Raw genomic sequence first — 24,685 nt, forward strand, 5'->3', positions numbered from 1 at the left:
CGACTGTCGCCATCTACCTTCCATTACATTGATCTAGTGTAACCACTTGGAATCCAGCAAAGGACGTCCTTTGTTCATCTCACATCCATGTCGTACCCCATGATAGTGGACTTTCCATTTCAGGCACATGAAAACCTACTTCTGAAGTGTCAATTTAGTTTATTCCAGGCCGTTTTTACTCTTCCTTTTGCTTATTGTATTAGAGTCTATTCAGTCGTGTTTCCTATCCGTTCTAAAATTTAAAAAAACTCGACTGTTGCTGACTTCACTGTTAATTCGTACTATTTTATTTTCGGTGGGTTAATGATACACTACTTTAGTCTTACCACAACTGCCTTAAAGACTACTGCCAACCTTCCTTTCAAAGTCCTACCACAGTTGCTGTGGTTTTTCTGTATTAGAGGCAAATGGTATGACGTCATCAGTGACTAGAAGGCGGCTCTGGTATGTTCCAGTAGCCCATATTCCTTTTTCGTTTATGCGTTGTAGGAATCTGTAAACTTTCTCTAAACCTGCTGAAAGCGTAGGTGATGTGGAATCTCTTTAAAGGCCTGATTCTTCTTTTCATTCTGAATTTGTCATTATCTTGATGAAGTTGAACTGAAACAGTAGCACTGTTTTTTTTTAAGGTACCCGTGGTCTCAGGTGGCTCGTTACCGAATAATTGCATTTCGTTTGATTTATCATCCCCATTTATGATTGTGTCTGTATTGCACTGCAAATACCGGGTGGTTATGATTGAGGTGCAGCTATTCACATAGGTCCAGTGTGGGCTGTAACTATTGTACGGCAGCGAAATTTACTGGATATGCTAATTCGTTAATGCGGAACTGATTTACGCTGGAAAAAAATTAGTTCCAAGGCTTTTTGGCACAGATTGTTTTTAAACTGAGTGAAAATATTTTTCAAACTATGGGAATCGCGATCAATGCGGTAATTCATACTCTTTGTCCCTTTCTATAACTTGGTTCTTGACTTTTAAATGGTCCGCTGTGCTATCATCCAATTCCAGAGCCAGTTTTTTCCTTTGTTTCATTAAAATACAATTTTTTACCAATTTGGATACTTTGACATTACGGAGAGTTGTGCGGATGATTGCTCTCTGACCTAATTTGGGTCGTTCCAAAAAATAATCTAACATAATAGCAGTTGCGATACACGTAAGTCACACAAAATTCATCACAGCGTATGGTATGGTTCAATTGAAAAGTGAGCTATGTGTGCACGAGTGTGCAGCTTACTAGTCAAATGTGGTATATTGTTTAGTTAACCCAGTAACGTTTAAACACGCCTGTTGCCAAGGTTATTTCGGCTATGCTGCAGAAGTCTCTCTGGAATGTGCTCACACATCCTCCATACAATTCCAACCTCAATGGTTCAAATGGCTCTGAGCACTATGGGACTTAACATCTATGGTCATCAGTCCCCTAGAACTTAGAACTACTTAAACCTAACTAACCTAAGGACATCACACAACACCCAGCTATCACGAGGCAGAGAAAGTCCCTGACCCCGCCGGGAATCGAACCCGGGAACCCGGGCGTGGGAAGCGAGAACGCTACCGCACGACCACGAGATACGGGCAATTCCAACCTCTTCTCATGCGATTTCCATATTTTCTGAAATCGGATAAAAGACATTCGTCTCTGTCGGTTTGCTTAGGACGAAGAGGCGCACGCTTGGTTACAATCCTGGTTCCGTAGGAAACCACAAACGTTTTTTCATGAAGGCACTGACCACCTTGTCTCGCACTGGGATGAATATATTAACAATAACGACAATTACTTTTGAAATAATAAACAGTTTACTTTCCTTTTTTCAGTCTGTCTCGTTTTCATTTGACTTTCCCTTATATTACCCATATCCAAATCAAACTGACAAAGTAAAAAATTTCCTCCGTTTGTGCAGCCCATATATAGTCGGTGAAGGGATCCACAATTTGTTAAACCATCATCATTTTAGGGATATATAATTGAATATCTAATGAAAAATTTACAAGCTGAAGGAACCTAGTAGGTAATACCGCGCCGCAGAATGAGAATTACGACTCTTTGCAGTTTCTTGCGTCAAGGAACTTTCTTTCATTCAGGCAGTTGTCAATCTTTCTCACAGCCCTTTTTGTCAGATCAGCACTGAATCTGCGATACGCTGAATCAGTAAACACTACAACTTTTGAATGTAATCGGCCAACACAACCGTAGCACTGACATTGACTACAAATAAGATAACAATATGAGGATCCACCCAGAGTGAACAGAAAGAAAGCCGTTCCACTAGAGTATAAGGCCATCCAGAGACCCACATGGAAGGGGTTCCTCTTAGGCCTATTGTCAGCAGCATTGACACACCATGTAGCAAAACACCTCGCTGCTACTCTGTTGAACCCAATAGTAGGTCGGTGTGTCCATCACATGACTTCTTACGTCGATTAGAGGGTCTGTGTTTGACTGTCTGTGATATTTTAATAAGTTTTGATGAGTTCTTTCTCTCTCTTCACTTGTGTTCCTTCTCCCTGACTTGTTATAGCTCATTGAGCTTAGGTTTGAATTGCATTAGCGAACCCATTTTGATATGTGTTGACTTATATGTACTTTTTATTAATGACCAGTTCTATGAACAGACAGATGGAATTGCGTAGGCGAGACTGTTGTCACCTATTACTGCCAATCTGCTTGCGGCAGATTTCGAGGGACGTGGCCCTGAGTTGGCGGCATTGAATCTATGTGGTTTTTCAGAAATGCTGACGATAACTTTTGTTGATTGGCTTCATGTAAGTGGGAATTAAAACAGCTTCTTAGGACATCTCAGTTCAATCCGAATGAATAATTGCGTCACGACGGAGATGGGGGAAAGATGGCTCCTTCAGTCAGGAGAAAGACTGATGATATTTTGGGATATGCTGTTTTAGAAAGCCAACTCATTGTGATTTGTATGTTCAACTGATAATTATCACCTTCTGGGTCGGCGTGAAGCGTTTATTTTCTATATCAAAGTATCAGAGGTTTAAAAAACAAAGTTAATGAGTTTCATATCTGTTTGGATGAGCTACAGTCTACAAATCCTGTTGATATTATTTGTATTTCTGAACATCATTTAGGTAGTGAAAGTGAAATGCTTAATATGGGAGGGTAAACATTAGCTTCAAAGTATTTTAGAAAAGACATGCAGAAAGAAGGAGTTCCCACTTACATTAGAAAGGGTCACAATTATAAAAACAGTGACTTTTTAAATACTGTAGCGATCAGCATTTTGAAGCATGTGCCACACAAGTAGAAACACACAAAAGAAAAATAATTATAGTCACAATTTACAGAGCTCCAACTGGTAATTTTGGTAATTTCCAGCTGTTCATTAAACAGCTTGATGCAGTATTAAATTTCTTAACTTCTAAAAATAATTAACTCATATTAAGCGGAGATTTTAATTTAAATTTTCTGGAGGATAGTCTCTCAAGATCCATACTAGAGTCTCTTACCACTTCTTATAATCTCATCCCCTTAGTACAGTTTACAACCAGGGTTATTGGGTACCAGCACCACTACTGTTGATAACATTTTCACAGATACTACCACACTAGTAAATCACAGTATAAATCCAATATTTAAAGGCCTTTCAGATCATGATGCCCAGTTGCTTACATTGAATATAGTGGGGTCTGATCAACTAATAAAAGGAAGTGGGAACCAATACGAATAATAAAAGAAACAGGAATTGAAGGCATAAAAAAACTGTATGAGGAATACAGACTGGAAATATGTATACAGTTCACCCGGGATAAATGAAAAATATAACTGTTTCTCTAATGCAGTCATAGGTCACACTGAAAACTGCTGCCCTAAGAAAGTAGTCAAAGCAAATAGATTAAATGTTTCAAAACCTTGGATTACAAATGGCATAAAAATATCTTGCAAAACAAAAAGAAAACTGTACCTAACGTCAAGGGAAAACGATGACTACAGAGCTAAATCCCGTTACAAATTGTATTGTAAAATTTAAACAAAGTAATCAGAACCTAAAAATGTATTTATTTTCAAGAAAAAATAAATGCCTCTAATAACAAGATAAAAACCATATGGAACATAGTAAAAAGTGAACCAGGAAAAACTAATCAGGCAAATGAGGAAATTATGTTAAATGTAAATAATGAGTTGATTAGAGTTACCTCTAAAACTGAAGACACTTTCAACAACTTTTTCCTTTTTGTAGCAGACAACTTAGGTTTGTATAGTTCCTCATAAGACAGCTTAAAATATTTAAAAAATGCATTTCTGCAGAAGTTTGACAAAATTAAATTACATCCTACTTCACCAAAAGAGATTTATAATATTATTAGCTCTCTTAAAAACAAATGTTCCAGTGGTTATGATGAAATCAGCACTACCATAATTAAATGTTGCTCCTCAGAACTTAGTGACGTACTGAGTTACTTATGTAATGAATCCCTCCACAGTGGTACTTTCCAGATAGGCTTAAATATGCTATTGTCAAACCATTACACCAAAAAGGAGACAAATCATCAGTGGAAAACTTCTGTCCCATTTCATTATTGGCAATATTTTCAAAAGTGTTTGAAAGGGTTATGAACAATAGACTTCATAAGCACTTAGTACAGAAAAATATTCTCATTAACAATCAGTTCGGATTTCAGAAAGGATTGTCAACTGATCAAGCTATATTCACTTTTATGGATGATATATTTGGATCAATAAATCAAAAGTTTTTACCACTTGGAATATTTTGTGATCTGGCTAAAGCTTGTGATTGTGTTAAGCATGATATCCTTGTACAAAAGTTAAAATATTGTGGGATAACAGCCGTAGGAGGCTCATGGTTCTAATCCTGTCTTTTTGACAGGAAACAGTGTGTGTCTGTATCAAGCTTACCACATACCAATAGTCATTCAAAATATGAAACCATCAGACAAGGGTGCCCCAGGGCTCTATTTTAGGTCCCTTGTTCCTATTATATGAGGGTGAGTCAGATGAAAACCTTAACTATTTTTTAAATGTTATTTGTTGTGCAGAAATGGTACAAAGCTGTATCACTTTTCAACATAATCTCTCCCATGCTCAATGCAAGTCCTCCAGCGCTTACAAAGTGCATAAGTTCCTTTAGAAAAAAATTCTTTTGGTAGTCTGCGCAACCACTCATGCACCACGTGGCGTATCTCTTCATCAGAATAGAACTTCTTTCCTCCCATTGCGCCTTTGAGTGGTCAAAACATATGAAAATCACCTGGGGCAAGGTCTGGTGAGTATGGTGGGTGAAGAGGACACTCAAAATGCAGGTCTGTGATTGTTGCAACTGTTGTACGGGCAGTGTGGGACCTTGCATTGTCATGTTGCAAAAGGACACCTGCTGACAGCAATCCACGTCGCTTTGATTTGATTGCAGGGCGCCGATGATTTTTTAGGAGATCTGTGTATGATGCACTGGTGACAGTGGTCCCTCTAGGCACGTAATGCTCCAAAATGACGCCTTTTTTGTCGCAAAAGAGAGTCAGCAAAACCTTCCCTGCTGATGGCTCTGTTCGAAACTTCTTTGGTTTTGGTGATGAAGAATGGCGCCATTCCTTGCTCGCTCTCTTCGTTTCCGGTTGGTGGAAGTGAACCCAGGTTTCGTCCCCAGTAACGATTCTTGCAAGGAAGCCATCACCTTCTCGTTCAAAGCGCCGAAAAAGTTCTTCACAAGCATCAACACGTCGTTCTCTCACTTCAGGAGTCAGCTGCCGTGGCACCCATCTTGCAGACACTTTGTGAAACTGGAGCAGATCATGCACAATGTGGTGTGCTGATCCATGACTAATCTGTAAACATACTGCAATGTCATTCAGTGTCACTCTGCGGTATTCCTTCACTATGGCTTCAACTGCTGCAATGTTCTGTGGAGTCACAACTCGTTGTGCCTGACCTGGACGAGAAGCATCTTCCATTGAAGCCACACCATTTGCGAACTTCCTACTCCATTCGTAGACTTGCTGCTGTGACAAACATGCATCACCGTACTGAACCATGAATCGTCGATGAATTTCAATAGGTTCCTCAGCTTCACTACGCAAAAACTGAATAACTGAACGCTGTTCTTCCCTGGTGCAAGTCGCAAGTGGGGCGGCCATCTTTATATTGATACTGCGACGGTATGTGTGCATCTGCACTATGCTTCCACCTACAGGCCATTCTGGACGCTGTTTGTAACACGCTTAACAACTTACAGGATAACGGCGCGAAATTTCGATTTGTTATTACAAATTTAAGGTTTTCATTTGATTCACCCTCGTATATTAATGACCTTCCATATGCAGTGTCACAAAATGCAAATTTTGTCTTATTTGCAGATGATACAAGTTTTGGTATAAAAAAACTGTACCTGTGATCTCACTGAGCAATCAGCTAATGAAAAATTTGTAAGTGTAAATGGGTGGTTCACAGCAAACGGATTGTCACTGAATTTTGACAAGACCCAGTACATACAGTTTAGTAGCTCACAAAGAATACCTGACCCTATAAGTATAATGTATTCAAACAAATAAATTAAAGCTGTAGACACTGCAAAATGTTTAGGGCTACAAATTGGCCACAACCTAAATTGGAAAACTCACACTCTAGACTTAATGAAACGCCTTAGTTCAGGTACATTTGCAGTACGCATGATAGCAGAAATAGGTGATTTAAAAATGAAGAAGTTAGTTTATTCTGCCTACTTCCATTCACTGATGATGTAAGTAGGCTGTTTAGGTTTTCTTATTGGTAACGCCACGTAGCGCTCTGTATGAAAATCACTGGCTGTGCTGTGTGCAGTCTGTGGCTAGTTTGCATTGTTGTCTGCCATTGTAGTGTTGGGCAGCTGGATGTTAACAGCGCGTAGCGTTGCGCAGTTGGAGGTGAGCCGCCATCAGTGGTGGATGTGGGGAGAGAGATGGCGGAGTTTTGAAATTTGTAAGACTGGATGTCATGAACTGCTATATACATTATGACTTTTGAACACTATTGAGGTAAATACATTGTTTGTTCTCTATCAAAATCTTTCATTTGCTAACTATGCCTATTAGTAGTTAGAGCCTTCAGTAGTTTGAATCTTTTATTTAGCTGGCAGTAGTGGCGCTCGCTGTATTGCAGTATTTCGAGTAACGAAGATTTTTGTGAGGTAAGTGATTTGTGAAAGGTATAGCTTAATGTTAGTCAGGGCCATTCTTTTGTAGGGATTTTTGAAAGTCAGACTGCGTTGCGCTAAAAACATTGTGTGTCAGTTTAAACACAGTCATCTATAATTGTTCTAAGGGGACGTTTCAATGAGCTATGGAATTATCTCTTGGGGAAACTCCTCTCACAAGGAGAACATTTTCAAAATTCAGAAACGAGTCATTAGAATTATATCTGGTGTCAGTCCTAGATCATCATGCAGAGACCTCTTTAAGATACTTGGTATTCTAACTACTACTTCTCAGTACAGTCTTGTAAGTGATAGAGATCGGTTTCAGAGTTAATTAAAGAACTTCCTGTTGGCCAACTCCTTCTACTCCATCGATGAATATCTTTACAAGGATTATAGCTCATAACTTTGTCTGCATTAGAATTGTACAATATCCATGTATCTGAGTAAAAAGGTATCTAAAGAAACCTTGATTCTTTCCACATCCCAGAGACTCTTCTCCAAGGGATCTAAGGATATTGAAGATTTTTCAGTTGAGTTAGACCACTTCAGACTCACGTGTCCCTAGAATGGTTATAGTGAAGGACAGTTCAGATCATGAGTAGCGATACTGACCAGCCGTGAATCAAGTGGTGGAAATAACGAGATGGCACCAAAGTCAACGGCCTTTTTGGCTTACGCAGGTAGCATTTTCAGTGGGACTGGTCGCATTCTGCGGGGACACGTGTGAAGTCTGCTTTTCTATTACAGTCTAAGATTAGGGCCCTTTTAGGGTTCGTGAAACATAATCTTGGGTTGCGTAAGACGTGTGTCTGCCGTATCCCTTGCAAATGTGGCACGTTATACACTGCTCAGAGCATCAGGATCGTGGAGAGGCTGACAATAAGCGTCACACACGCTTCTGCCAACTGAGAAAATCTGATACTGGAGAACATTGCCTTGGCACCGGTAAACCTCTGAAATATAGCAATACAGAGGTTCTGGTGTGCACTTCCAGCTATTGTGGTTGTAGTATTAAGCAAAGAACTGAGATCACATTAGCAAGTGACCTTATAAACAGAGACGGAGGTTTTTTTTCAGTTCTGTTTCGAATCTTGCTCTCTTCCTTGTCGAAAAACAGAGGAACACAGTTAGCGCTACTGAGTCACCTCCTGGTAATTAATATTCACTATCCATAACTTCTGACGTTGGTCATCTTTGGTTGTGTGGTGGCGCCAGTTCTTTACAGTCCGTACGTTATCTTTCCGCACATGCACCGCACACTGGTGTTTTAAATTTCCTTGCACTGCGTTCTCCCGTTGCATTTGTGCCTTGAAAAAGATGGAGTGTGCACCTGTCGAAATATCGTTAGTTGTCGAAGGAGTCTCCCGGCTACATTTTCGCAAGACGAAACTTCTTGATAGATTAAAACTGCGATCGGATTGGGACTTGAAACTAGGACCTTTGCCTTTCGCGGGCAAGTGCTCTACCAATTTTTTTCCTTTTTTTTTTTGGAATTTTGTTCGTTAATGTTCGTTATAGTTGGTCGTAGCGGACGTCACATGACATCCGTTGAAGTTCGTTGTTGATCCACGAAGTTTTTTTGTCATTATTATTAAAGAGACCAGCTAGCTCTCTGACCGAACACGCTGAGCTATCGTGCCGGCGTACCGACTGAACTATCCAAGCACGACTCTCGAACCACCTTCGCGGCCGGATTAAGGTGGGGGGAGTGAAGGCAGGGCTTAGAGGGGCTCTAAACTTGGGCCTCCAGGTGGAAGGGGGACCACCACTCTGATCAAGGTCTCAACTGGCTGTCTAGTAAGAAACATTCAAGATAAAATCACCATCATAGGATAAGATATGACCAAAAATATGAAAAAAATTTCTTAATTTGTTACATCCAACACCTTAATAAATTAGCATAAAGCAGTTTTAAAAAGGAAGATCGACTACATGCATGATAATAGTGATTCATATTTTCTCATTAATAGAAGTGAAATACTGGCGTGGCATTGTTGACTGGGAAGCCCAAACCGGGGAAGTTCGACCGCCGAGTGCGACGCCGCGTTGGCCGACTTGCGTGCGGATGATGACACAACATCCAGTCCACGAGCGGAGAAAATTTACAATCGAGCCGGGAATCAAACCCGGGCCCATTCCACGGTAAGCAACCGCCTTACCACTTTCTTTTTCGCATCGGACTTCACATGACATCCATTGAATCCCTTCACCCAGTTACTGTTACGAGCTTGGCTCAAGTACTGAAGTGACGCCCTCTGTTAATGCAGCATGTAAATCCAGCCTCAGTTATTTTTATTTTGTCAACAAGTTTATATTGATAAGGTCGTCTCTCAGATGGCGTTGCATGTTGCGTATCCTGTATCGACGATGCAAACACCTTCTTGGTCTAGTGCCATCATTAGAGAAAATACCAGACTTCTCCAGTAGCACAGGGCTGGAACTATTTAAGGGGGACGTTGATGAAAAACACACACTATTTCAAAAAAGCACCAAATCCACAGTTTTGGAGAAATGGCAATGAAATTTTGTACCACGCTTTACATGAAAGTAACACATTTACATATAAAATCCTTTGATTACATACACTACTGGCCATTAAAATTGCTACACCAAGAAGAAATGCAGATGAAAAACGGGTATTCATTGGACAAATATATTATACTAGAACTGACATGTGATTACATTTTCACGCAATTTGGGTGCATAGATCCTGAGAAATCAGTACCCAGAACAACCACCTCTGGCCGTAATAACGGCCTTGATACGCCTGGGCATTGAGTCAAACAGAGCTTGGATGGCGTGTACAGGTACAGCTGCCCATCAGCTTCAACACGATACCACAGTTCATCAGTTGCTCGGCCACCATTGACCAGACGTTTTCAATTGGCGAGAGATCTGGAGAATGTGCTGGCTAGGACAGCAGTCGAACATTTTCTGTATCCAGAAAGGCCCGCACAGGACCTGCAACATGCGGTCGTGCATTATCCTGCTGAAATGTAGCGTTTCGCAGGGATCGAATGAAGGGTAGAAATGGTTCAAATGGCTCTGAGCACTATGGGACTTAACATCTGTGGTCATCATTCCCCTAGAACTTAGAACTACTGAAACCTAACTAACCTAAAGACATCACACACATCCATGCCCGAGGCAGGATTCGAACCTGCGACCGTAGCAGCCTCGCGGTTCCGGACTGAGCGCCTAGAACCGCTAGACCACCGCGGCCGGCGAATGAAGGGTAGAGCCACGGGGCGTAACACGTCTAAAATGTAACGTCCACTGTTCAAAGTACCGTCACCGCGAACAATAGGTGACCGAGACGTGTAACCAACGGCACCCCATACCGTCACGCTGGGTGATACGCCAGTATGGCGATGACGAATACACGCTTCCAATGTGCGTTCACCGCGATATCGCCAAACAGGGATGCGATCATCACGATGCTGTAAACAGAACCTCGATTCATCCGGAAAAATGACTTTTTGCCATTCGTGCACCCAGGTTCGTCGTTCAGTACACCGTTGCAGGCGCTCCTGTCTGTGATGCAGCGTCAAGCGTAACCGCAGTCATGGTCTCCGAGCTGATAGTCCATGTGCTGCAAACGTCATCGAACTGTTCGTGCAGATGGTTGTTGTCTTGCAAACGCCCCATCTGTTGACTCAGGGATCGAGACGTGGCTGCACGATCCGTTACAGCCATGCGGATAAGATACCTGTCATCTCGACTGCTAGTGATACGAGGCCGTTGGGATCCAGCACGGCGTTCCGTATTACCCTCCTAAACCCACCGATTCCATATTCTGCTAACAGTCATTCGATCTCGACCAACGCGAGCAGCAATGCCGCGATACGATAAATCGCAATCGCGATGGGCTACAATCCGACCTTTATCAAAGTCGGGAACGTGATGGTACGCATTTCTCCTCCTTACACGAGGCATCACAACGTTTCACCAGGCAACACCGGTCAACTGCTGTTTGTGTATGAGAAATCGGCTGGAAACTTTCCTCATGTCTGCACGTTGTAGGAGTCGCCACCGGCGCCAACCTTCCGTGAATGCTCTGAAAAACTTATCATTTGCATATCACAGCATCTTCTTCATGTCGGTTAAATTTCGCGTCTGTATCACGTCATCTTCGTGAAGTAGCAATTTTAATGGCCAGTATTATATATATATATATATATATATATATATATATATATATACCCTAGCCGAGCCTCAGGTACAGGGCGGGTCGCAGGTGGCGGATAGCGAACGATCCATCAGATATGGTGGACAGCTGCGAATAAGGGGAAACCCAAATAAGCAGTCCCGGACCGAGGCGGCAGCATCACGAGGGTGTGGGAGGGTGACTTTTGGCAAGGGTCACACTCGTTCAAAAACCACAGAACCCGAAGACGTTGCTGTGTCATGGCGAGTAAGTGCCGCCATTACAATAAGCACTGTCAACACCCAAATCCAGGACGCGTCTGAAGTGGGAACCATCGGCATCCTGGTCAGCGTCTGTTCACACAATGTGCGGCTGGTCATAATGCGCCAGGAACTAACAATCCCTGGTTCTAAACACCCAGTGGAAACACTGGACCAACTTGATTACAAGCAAGTATGACTCGTGCAAGTAATAACAACATTACCCCAGGTGGTAACCAATCCACCCATCAACAGATGGCAACCAGGAATTCGGATTCTGGGGAACCTGGACTTACACGATTACATCAGAGAAAGTCGGAGCTCTCTGGCAAACTTCCACTTAAAACACCTACATACATTGGAACCTTTAACATAAATACATTAATCCGACCAGGAAAACTTCTAAACCTTACAACAGAACTTGAAAAGCAAAAGATAGTAATACTAGCTTTACAGGAGACACGTTTTACAGATGAAGAAACATCAGATTATGGCAACTATCGCATCTTTAAGAGCAAGACGGATAAACGAATCGGAAGAGGAGCCCCCCATCTCGGGATGGCGTTTATCATACACAAGAGCGTGCTCAGCTCCATCAAGGAAGTTACTCCCGTAAATAATAGGATAATGACGATGCGCTTACAATGTGCCAACAAAACATACACAATGGTTAATGTTCATGCTCCCACAAACGGAGACAACAAGAAAAACCCCATAGAAACAGAAAAGTTCTGGGAAAATTTGGAGAATATAATGGCCAAGATTCTAAAAGATGATACAAAAGTTCTACTCGGCGATTTTCATGCCCAAATTGGTAGAGAGAAAATCCACCAAAAAACCGTAGTCAAATATCCTGCACATAAATTTACCAATAAAAATGGTACAAGGCTCGTCGAACTATGTAAGCAGAATAACCTGAAGATAATGTCAACATCTCTAAGAAAATGTACAAGAAAACAAAAGACATGGAGATCTCCTATACAACAAATTGGCGAGTTTCAAATAGATCATGTGGCGATTTCATACCCAGTACAAAAAGAAATTTACGACGTCCAAGTACGCAGAGGAGCAAACATTGATTCAGACCATTACCTAACTAGAATTAAAATCAAGTTTACAGCACGAAGAAGTCATCAGAAGAAAACAGAAATACAGAAATATGACACCAAGAAGATTAAAGAATCTAAAGTAAAAGAAGAATGGGAGAAGGAAAAGGCAAACACATGGGAAGAATTTCATTCTAAAATCACGCGAATAGCTAAGGAAACTATTCCCTTGAAAAAGATATTCAAACACCCTTGGTGGGATTCAGACTGAAAATGCATTGGAAAGGAGAAAAAAGGCATTTCAAGAATATAACAGTAAAAAATCACAAGAAAGTCTACATTTATTTAACGAGGTTAGAAAACAGGTTTCAAAATCTATTAGGCAAGCAAAAAGGAAGTACACAAAGGCACAACTGGATGCCATAGAAGAAAATTTCCAAAACTATAATACAAGAGACTTCTACAGAACTTTCGCAGATAAAATACGAGGATATATCCCTCAAAATTTATGTTTCAGAAAACCAGATGGTAAATTAGCCCTAACAAACCAGGAAAATTGTCAAGTATTGGCTCAATATTTTTCTAACCTACTAAATTGCCCAGAACCTAGTTTAAGGTTTCCCAAAGAAATCGGTGCCAATGCTCAACCGGATTCATTACCACCAACACAGGAAGAAATCAAATGTCACATTAAAAACTTAAAAAATAATAGAACATCTGGCGAAGATGGCATTGTTGCAGAGCTATTAAAAAACCTAGGACCAAAGACGTTGCAAGAGCTCACAAAAATAATAACAAAAATATGGGAAACAGAAAAATTACCAGAGGATTGGAAATTTGCCCTTATTCACTCGTTACATAAAAAAGGAGACAGAACAAATGTCAATAACTACAGGGGAATCTCACTTTTACAAGTCACCTACAAAATTCTCTCAACATGCCTGCTGAAAAGAACACAAGAGCAGCTGGAACGCCAAATTGGTGATTATCAAGCAGGCTTCCGCCCCGGTCGCTCATGCATAGAACAAATATTTAATTTAAAGACAATATTAAAACACAAAGCAATTAGAAATGCCCCCATAATTTGTACATTTGTAGATTTAAGAAAGCCTATGACTCAATTGACCGGCAATCTTTGTTTAACATTTTAGAGGAACTTGGACTTTACTCCAAAACACTAAGGCTTATCAAAGAATCACTGACAGACACTGTATCTAAAGTTAAATTCAGGGGAGAAATCTCTGAACCTTTTCTCATAAAAACTGGAGTACGTCAAGGTGACGGGCTATCTCCACTTCTGTTTAATATAGTCCTGGATAAAGTCATTAAGGAATGGGAAAAAGAATTAAAAAATCAATCCTACTGGAAACCAATCCATCTTGGTAGAACCAAAGACAACGTGGAGATATCTTGTTTAGCATTCGCGGACGACTTGGCCATACTTGCAGATGATGAAGAAATCGCCACCAAACAAATAGAGATCCTTAAGGAATGCGCGGATAAAATAGGTTTACAAATTTCGTTTCAAAAGACAGAATTTTTCTGTACGAAATTCCATATACACAGTTTGAACACAAAATATGGAAAAATAAATAGAGTAAAACATTTTAAATACCTAGGTGAAATTTTGGAGCCAACCGGAGGAGAGAAAGTTGCACAGAAGATCAGACAACAGAAAATGAAGAGAGCATATGGTATGACACATGAAATATACAATAAAAAATGCATCTCCTCGAACACAAAAATCAGACACTACTGCGCAGTAATTAAGCCAGCAGCACTATATGCTAGTGAAACGCTCACACTCCACACAAAATGTGATTTAGAAAAAATACTAAAAGAAGGTCCAAAATTAACAGAAGAAGGATACCGGATACAATCAAGAAGAACCACAGAAACTATATCAAATCTGGCAGCAGACATAAGAAGGCGAAGATTAAAATTTTATGGACATGTCACTAGACTTCCTCCCACACGACTCACCAACAGAATTCTCACTTACATAAAAAAGTCAAATCAACAACACCATGGATTAGCCAAGTAAAATTAGATGTACAAAAAGCAAATATTGAACTTAAAGATGTCAAAGATAGAAAAACTTTTAGAAATAAGGTGGAAAAGTGGATTGTATTGTCGGAGAAGGAAGCACTAAAGAGACCAGGAACAAAATGGACAGAAGAAAGAAAAAGAAAACATGGAGAACGAATGAAAGAAGTATGGAAGAAACGACGTCAGAAAGCTTTGCGTGATCCTTCTGGGTCCATTCGCGATAAGTTATATATATATATATATATATATATATACTTTTTTTAATGAAATTTGAAGTTTTATTTTCAAAAAAATAATGTATGTTCCTTTTTCTCAGAAAGTACTCAAGAGATTTCTACAAAAATTTCTCTGATTCATCTCTTTATATGTTGTAAGCTTCTCTCTTGAGGTTTTTGAAGTTGGTCAAATAGGAGAATTTTCAGAATTTTCTAATTATAATTCCACAAGTACAATTTTAAATTCATACAAAATTCCTAGCAGTTTGCCCTATATCTCAGCTTTCAATCAGAATTTCGAAGTTTGCTCTTGAGACATCGTTTATTAGGTTTACAGAAATACGTGTACAAAATTTTATAATTCTGGCATTCATGGAACCTGAGGAAAAGGTACATAAACTTAAAAAAAAATAAAATTCAGGAACCGCAATTTAAAGTTCAACCTAACTTTTTTTCATTATGTCACTTCTTCAGAAGGCACCACATTTACCTTCAAGGCTTCTCTTCTGGTTTCTTATTGTCTGTCTTCTTTCCCTTACCAAGTCTTCAACTGACTTTTCAGCTGCAGGACGCGCTGTAAATCTATTTTTCTCAGGAATTCTTGAGTAAAATTTCCTGTCTTGGAACCGAGCGAGGTGGCGCAGTGGTTAGACACTGGACTCGCATTCGGGAGGACGACGGTTCAATCCCGCGTCCGGCCATCCTGATTTAGGTTTTCCGTGATTTCCCTAAATCGCTCCAGGCAAATGCCGGGATGGTTCCTTTCAAAGGGCACGGCCGACTTCCTTACTTCCTTCCCCGTCCTTCCCTAATCCGATGAGACCGATGACCTCGCTGTCTGGTCTCCTTCCCCGAAACAACCAACCAACCATCCTGTCTTGAAGACGATTCTTTCTAATACCTTCATCCTCCCGACGTTCCCATCATTAAATACAATAAATGCATCTTAAGTTGCAGTTCTGACAACTGTAACAGATGCAAATGTGTTTACAGGGCATCGTTTCCATATGAGTGAATTTAGAGACTCATTTGGATTTTGGGTTCTGCTATGAACACTCTTTTTGAGTAGTGCAGGATCGGCCAAAGATGATCTATAAAACCAAAGAGTATGTATCATGGCCATCTAGATGTATCCCGCACATGTTTGGTTGAAAGTAATGCACAGAATCGTTGTTCACTGAGCTGGTATTGAAGTGCTGCTTCAAAACGTGGGCGTGGCAGGGAGGCCGCGTCACACTTTTAATTAATTTTCAGGCACTTCGGATGCGATTTCAACATTGAAACTTTGGGAACTTATTGTCTATGAGTTGTACTAACAAATAAAAAATAAATCGAAAATTGGCTTTTTTAGTCAACTTCATCAGCGTCCCCCATTAAGCAGCGGCACGCGGAAGTCGGGCAGTCCCGAATTAAATAGCGATCTGATACCACGACCCTTTCTAAAAGTAATACGAGCAACGAGTGCAAGTTAGTAAAGTTTGAAGTGTTTACTGCGGGTATATGGGACGTGAAGTGTATAGTGACGTTTATTTCGATGACTGAAGTGTTATTGTCGACTGTTTACCATCTAATAAACTTATCATAGCTTATGAAAATGCATAAGGATGGAAAGAGAAAGTCTCACTTTTCGGATTAATACACAAAAGAGTGGTCTTTTGTCAAGAAAGGATGTACGGATCAGGAAGCACTGTGTGATATTTGTAGTTGATCATCTCAGTAACTCACGGAGGTAACGCAAATTGTGAGGCATCACATTTCTACGAAGAATCATACAAACAGATTCGTGGTAGCACCGACATCAAAGTCTATTTCTACATTAATGATTAAAGAAGATACCCCCGAAGAACTGCTCGTTGCTACTACAGAACGAACAACAGCTTCAAAAGTTGTCAAGCATCATCAATCCTTCAGTTCTCTTGACTGTACCGTAAATCTGAATAGCGCAATGTATCTTGACTCCAAACGCGCCGCAAAGCAGTCTACAGCAGGACCAAAGCTACATCGATTGTTAAAAATATTTTCACAGCACACTCCGTGTCCGAATGCATGAAACAATTGCCAGAAGTTTCATTTTATGGCAAAGGCCTCGGCGTTTGGGGAATTTATACATTTGCCGTCATTAGGCAATTCAAATTTTGTCGCTCCTACCGATCTCTACAATTCGATACCCTATGTCACAATTATATTACTAGTAATTACAATTTTTTGTCAATTGTAACCTTATGATTTGTGCCTATTGTCCTAATTACATCATCTTTTTCCTATAATTAGTATGGTTGTGAACTAGGAGATCGAAATGTCAGCTCCTCGATTATTTTTACAACCCAACGATTTAGTTAAGATTGCACAAGAAATAGTTTTTGGGTATTTCTGAAATAAAAAAAAACTCAATCATGTACTTATACTGCTAATAAGGTGGGGTAGGTATGCTTTAATCCTACTTAAAAATAATGTACATTCGGTAAATATAATTAAATAATTTTTATTGCGCTTACTTACAGTTTAAAAACAAGATATTCAATTATCTGACAACAACCCTGCTGATGATGGCGATGAAATTCAGTTAATTAAGTTATGAAAGTTTTACAATATCTTTTTGCGCGATTTTCTATTTGCAAAATCATCATTTATATCGTCGTATGAAATCTCGTTCATTAGTTCTGACTTTGTGCAGAAAAGAGCTGAGGCGTTTAGCTTTTCTTGGCGTAAGGTAGATATTAGATAATTTTTCACCCGTGTTCAGCAAGAAAAGCTTCTCTCACCCGTACAAGGGGCAGGCGGAAGAGAGGAGATTAGTGTTTAACGTCCCGTCGACAACGGTGTCATTAGAGACGGAGCACAAGCTCGGATTAGGGAACGATGGGGAAGGAAATCGGCCGTGCCCTTTCAAAGGAACCATCCCGTCATGTGCCTGAAGCGATTTAGGGAAATCGCGGAATACCTAAATCAGAATGGCCGGACGCGAGTTTGAACCGTCGTCCTCCCGAATGCGAGTCCAGTGTGCTAACCACTGCGCCACCTCGCTCGGTCTCACCCGTACAATCTGTTTCTGGTACACGGACAGCCATGCGAACTGCTATACCAAGTTTGGATAAACGTTTTGCAAATTCTGTTTTCGCAGAAACGAAGATAGACTTTTCAGTCATTCAGAATCTGGTTTATCAAAGTTCTTTCAGAAGAAAGGTGGCGCTGAAAATTTACCCATTCTTGAACTAATCCAGTCTCTAAATCATTAGGATACATTTCTTCCACAAAAAGGGTTTTGTCTGTAAGAGTTGATGATGACAACTCACTCATTCTGGTCAAAAATGGTAACTTTTCATCGAACCTGTTGTAGGCTTTCTGCCGTTTTTTTTTAAATTTTCGGATAGATCTATCAATGAGGACGAGAAATGTGTTAACCCTGAAAGGTATCACCCGCAGTCATTGTCATTTCTTCATTGGATGTTTCATCATAAATTTCTTTCCTCTTCGATTGCCTTTTTCCCATGTCTCAAGTATATTGTTTCGATATGTTTAATTCCATCGCCTTTCCTTCGAAATACTTAAAATTTTCTCGTTCAGCTATGAAAAACTTGCAAAGAGATTCGTAAAAATCGGCAACAGTGATCAAATCTATGATAGAAGCCTGAATTCGAACAATCGCTATATTTATTCTTTCCAAAAAACATTGCACACAACAACCAATTACCGTCGTTTCCAATGTTTATAAATACAGAAGTTTTCCCGTCGCTTCGTTTCGCGTTACAGGCTTTTCGGTACGGACATCCTTGATTGATTCCAAGGATTTAAGGACTTCGTGCCAAGAATCTCTCAATCTTCTACATGAGTCCTGTCTCGCTGACCAACTTGTCAGAATTACTCTCTTTAGCGTTTTCCCTTTCTCGATTTCAGTCATTAATTTTTGCCAGCGTTGTGGCGAAATTACAAAAAAAAGTAGATTTCCTGAAGCAACAAGCTTTCATGCAAATTCAGCAGGTGTAGTTGCCACTAAATTTAAAGAGTGGGCTGGGAAAGGAACGAAAAGAGCAAAAGGTACTTGGCTTTCAATTGTGGCCTGTAAGCCATTATAGACAACAGAATGTTTCCGGCAATATCATATGATTGTCCACGGTAGACACCACACATGTTTGCGGCATTATCATGTGATAGTCCACGATAGTTTTCAATTTTTATTCCCAGTGTTTTGAGTTCCGAAATAATGGCAGAAGACATTTCTTCAGCTTTATGTCTCACAGACGCCAAAGACGAGAAATCTTTCACACGGTTCGCCTGTTTCTTTCACACGGTTCGCCTGTTTGCAAAACGTATCTAATGACGAGGGTAAGCTGGTGCACATGTGCTATATCCGGGGTTGAACTAATGATTAAGGAAAAATATTTCACCCTTCTTATATCGTCTCCAGTCTGTTTTAAGACTATGACTCATCAAGTGAATAACTCACCGCAAAGGGTATTTAATGAGTAACTGGTGCCCCCAAATCCTTGATTCCAAAATCGTTCAGTATGGCTGGCTAAAAGTGGATCAAATTCGCCTAACAGTTCCAAATCATACAATAATTTCCGTTATGAGGATCGCCGAACTTTTCATTTTCTTCTCCGAAGACGAGGCCTCTTGAGCACAGTAATTTCACTACGTCAGCACCCCAGTACGTTTCCCCAATAAGTAATTTCTTCATCAATCTGGGCATGCAATAAATTGTCGAGTCGGCCATCAATTTCAGTTCTAACTTTCGAACTAAGTTTACGAGATTTGTGACGCACAGAGTTTTTACGCGGAGCTACTCGATTAAATACTTCTTTCTCACAGTGAGTCTTTATTCTCCAATGGACCGAATGCCCAACAGCACCCGCAATGTGCAAATCTTTTACTTTCAGAATAAACCAGCCGGTTGCGTTCATTCTCTTCATTATTTTTAATTGTCTTTGGAAGATACTCAAAGGCAAGAAACGACGCCGATCAGCATTTATTTTTTCTCTTTTAGAGAAGTCACAAGACTTGTTTTGATCGAAGCCGTAACTTGCGATAATCGTTCATTTCCCATAAAGATGAATCTTTGTTTAGATTTTCTGCTGTTTGCACTTTGCTCCTTGCATTACTTAACGTCTGATTCTGAGACGCATCTTCAGTTGTCATACTTATTGATGATTGCTCTACCGCTTCTTTCTCAAAAGCATAAATATCCGTTTTTTCAGACGTAGATTGTTCAACAGATAACTTGTCGTTGGGTTTCAGGGTTCAAATTAGTTTGATATTTTCCAAATTGTATTGTGTCAGTACATGTTGTTGAAGTTCCCAATCTTGCAACAGACTTCAAACTCCACTTTAAAAAAAGCTGTCAATTTTTATCGTTTTACAAAAAAACTTCTTCTTGTCCTTTTTTTTGTTATTTTGGCCTTCTTTTCATACTTATCTCCACTAAGTAGTTTCCTCCCATCACTCATTCTAACAATCATTTTATCCAGGAACTGAAATAAAATAAATATTACGTTGGGAGTTTTATTTCTTGTACATGCCGGCCGCTGTGGCCGAGCGGTTCTAGCCGCTTCAGTCTGGAACCGCGCTACTGCTACGGTCGCAGGTTCGAATCCTTCCTCGGACATGGGTGTGTGTGATGTGCTCAGGTTAGTTAGGTTTAAGTAGTTCTAAGTCTAGGGGCATGATGACCTCAGACGTTAAGTGCCATAGAGCTTAGACCCTTTTGAACCCTTTTTCTTGTACATAATTAGCAATATCCTTTGTCCAAACTCCAGACATTGAATAATTACCTAACGTAAGTACAAGAAATTTATTTAAGTATGTTATAACAAAAAAAAATCGAAATTTCTTCGGGTAGCTTCCGAAACAGCTATTTACCAAGTTAAATTACGTCTTGCTGATTCGTTACGGATGATTTATTATAATATATTGTGATTACTTACCTACCAAAAGTTTGTACGCACCGGTGATGTTACGTTATGAAATTATTCATACAGTTCACGAAACACTTCGAAAAATTACAGCACACAACCAGAAAAATGCAACAGAAAAATATTCATACGTTTGATTTGGCCGCAATAACTTGACGATTCCGCTTGTGCTGGCACAAGCAGAGAAAATCGGCATTAGCTGAAAGATATTCATTTGTCTTGGAGCACTGCCGGCGTTAAGCTGGCCGTAGACGCGAAGTGGTACTGTACACATTGTTAAGCGTAATAGTGTTCGCTCTCTCGAAAGGTGGGAGCAAGGCCGTTCCCAGCAGCCACCGCGCGATACGTCAGGTTGTCGTGGCCAGATAGTATTAGAAATTGCAGGACGCAATCAGCCGAGGCGGCTTTCCTTTTATTTTTGAAGTAGATAGGGGTGGGACTTCCCCGTTCGTATCGCCGATCTGTATCTATCTCTCCCGAACTCAATGCCACCACGCGCCGTATGCCTACAACAGCACGAAGCCGCTTGGCTCCCGCGGCGGCCGCGCCGCGCCCTTACAGTCAATTGGCCAGACACACTTGGCCAACGGGCAAGTCACTCGTTCCCGCACCGCAGTCAAACGCGACTATGTAAATTGCAGAAAAATTTATCTAAGTTGTGAAACATAGCACACGTTGAATTTCTTGTGTGGATTTAATAACATTTAGGTATACTAATGTGAAGCCAGTCCTGACAAAACTACCATTTGGTGAGCAAGATGTATGAGACAGGCGAAATACCCTCAGACTTCAAGAACAATATAATAATTCCAATCCCAAAGAATGCAGGTGTCGACAGATGTGAAAATTACCGAACTGGTTTAATAAGTCACGGCTGCAAAATACTAAAGCGAATTCTTTACAGACGAATGAAAAAACTAGTAGAAGCCGACCTCGGGGAAGATCAATTTGGATTCTGTAGAAATGTTGGAACACGTGAGGCAATACTGACCCTACGACTTATCTTAGAAGCTAGATTAAGGAAAGGCAAACCTACGTTTCTAGCATTTGTAGACTTAGAGAAAGCTTTTGACAAGGCAGGGCTTTGAAGGTGGCAGGGTGAAATACAGGGAGCGAAAAGCTATTTACAATTTGTACAGAAAACAGATGGCAGTTATAAGAGTCGAGGGGCACGAAAGGGAAGCAGTGGTTGGGAAGGGAGTGAGACAGGGTTGTAGCCTCTCCCCGTTGTTATTCAATCTGTATATTGAGCAAGCAGTGAAGGAAACAAAAAAATTCGGAGTAGGTATTAAAATCCATGGAGAAGAAATAAAAACTTTGAGGTTCGCCTATGACATTGTAATTCTGTCAGAGACAGCAAAGGACTTGGAAGACCAGTTGAACGGAATGGACAGTGTCGTGAAAGGAGGATATAAGATGAACATCAACAAAAGCAAAACGAGAATAATGGAATGTTGTCGAATTAAATCGGGTGATGCTGAGGGAATTAGATTAGGAAATGAGAAACTTAAGGCAGCAAAGGAGTTTTGCTGTTTGGGGAGCAAAATAACTGATGATGGTCGAAGAGGAGAGGATATAAAATGTAGACTGGCAATGGCAAAGAAAACGTTTCTGAAGAAGAGAAATTTGTTAACATCGAGTATAGATGTAAGTGTCAGGAAGTCGTTTCTGAAAGTATTTGTATGGAGTGTAGCCATGTACGGAAGTGAAAATAGCTCTGAGCACTACGGGACTCAATTGCTGTGGTCATCAGTCCCTTAGAACTTAGAACTACTTAAACCTAACCAACCTAAGGACATCACACACATCCATGCCCGAGGCAGGATTCGAACCTGCGACCGTAGCAGCAGCGCGGCTCCGGACTGGAGTGCCTAGAACCGCACGGCCACCGCGGCCGGCTATGGAAGTGAAACATGGACGATAAATAGTTTAGACAAGAAGAGAATAGAAGCTTTCGAAATGTGGTGCTACAGAAGAATGCTGAAGATTAGATGGGTAGATCACATAACTAATGAGGAGGTATTGAACAGAATTGGGGAGAAGAGGAGTTTGTGGCACAACTTGACAAGAAGAAGGGACCGGTTGGTAGGACATGTTCTGAGGCATCAAGGGATCACAAATTTAATATTGGAGGGCAGCGTGGAGGGTCAAAATCGTAGAGGGAGACCAAGAGATGAATACACTAAGCAGATTCAGAAGGATGTAGGTTGCAGTAAGTACTGGGAGATGAAGAAACTTGCACAGGATAGGGTAGCATGGAAAGCTGCATCAAACCAGTCTCAGGACTGAAGACCACAACAATAATGTGAATCTTTTAATTTCTGGTAGAGAAAGAAAAAAATTTTGGCCTCAAATTTGCCGCTCCTAAAATCTGCTGTTAAATCCGCCACTGCACCCATGCATCGAACCATAAGGCTGAACAAATGTTTCTTTGGTTGTTCAATACTTTTCTAAAACTGATGGAATCCAATAGAAGCCATTGAACTTTGAATGGCTGAATACCAAAAAATCGGATACTATTGCAGAGACAACTGCAAATTCCGTTAGATAAACTGATCGCCTTTTGTGGAGACAATATCAACTTCGGAGGACTTTATCAACACGGCCGGTGGAATGTGTTTCACCAAATTAAGTAAGAACTAAGGAAAAATATAGAACCAATCGCGTTCCCTGCCCATATTCTCCACAATACTATATCAAACGCTGCTGGAGTCTTTAACCGTTGATACTGAAATAATCTTCATGAAAATATTTGAGTGTTTCACAACATACATGGTAAGGACAGAAGCTGAAAGAGTTCTGCTTATGTCTTTGTCAATCGTCAGACTCTTGTGTCACTCAAAAACAAGATGGCTGTCGTTAATGACTACAGTGAGAGAATTTTTACGCTTTTCATTCAATAAAAATAATTATTGGACGCCAGTCAGTGAAATTCACTTCATGCTTCTGCAGTCAAACTTGGCTCCGTTTGAAAAAAATATAAAAAGTGTGGAGAAGAACAAAGTTCCGATAGATGAAGTAAGAAACATCGAGTGATCAAAAAGTCGGTATAAATTTGAAAACTGAATAAATCACGGAATAATGTAGACAGAGAGGCACAAATTGACACACATGCTTCGAATGATATGGGGTTTTATTAGAACCAAAAGAATACAAACGTTCAAAAAAATGTCCGACAAATGGCGCTTCATTTGATCAGAATAGCAATAATTAGCATAACAAAGTAAGACAAAGCAAAGATGAAATGGTCAATATGTCCACCATCATTCCTCAACAATAGCTGTAGTCGAGGAATAGCGTTGTGAACAGCACTGTAAAGCATGTCCGAAGTTATGGTGAGGCATTGGCGTCGGATGTTGTCTTTCAGCATCCCTAGACATGTCGGTCGATCACGATACCCTTGTGACTTCAGGTAACCCCAAAGCCAATAATCGCACGGACTGAGGTCTGGGGACCTGGGAGGCCAAGCATGACAAAAGTGGCGGCTGAGCACACGATCATCACCAAACAACGCGCGCAAGAGATCTTTCACGCATCTAGCAATATGGGGTGAAGCGCCATCCTGCATAAACATCCAGGTGTTTATCAGCCAGACTGGGGATGATGCGATTCTGTAACACGATTGTCATGCGCAGTCACTGACGTTTTGCTGTCCAGCGCCATCTGTCGGACATTTTGTGAACTTTTTTTTTTTTTTTTTTTTGTTCTAATAAAACCCCATGTCATTCCAAGCACGTGTGTCAATTTTTACCTCTCTATCTACATTATTCCGTGGTTTATTAAGTTTTCAAATTAATACTGACTTTTTGATCACCCGGTATATTAATCGGTACTCAAAGATGTCTGAATGAAAGCAAGACTGCTATTTTTATTGGCATGGAAATCGAGATGAATTTGAACAAATTAA

This window comes from Schistocerca serialis, chromosome 2 (assembly GCF_023864345.2).
Source record: "Schistocerca serialis cubense isolate TAMUIC-IGC-003099 chromosome 2, iqSchSeri2.2, whole genome shotgun sequence".
Lineage (NCBI taxonomy): Eukaryota > Metazoa > Arthropoda > Insecta > Orthoptera > Acrididae > Schistocerca > Schistocerca serialis.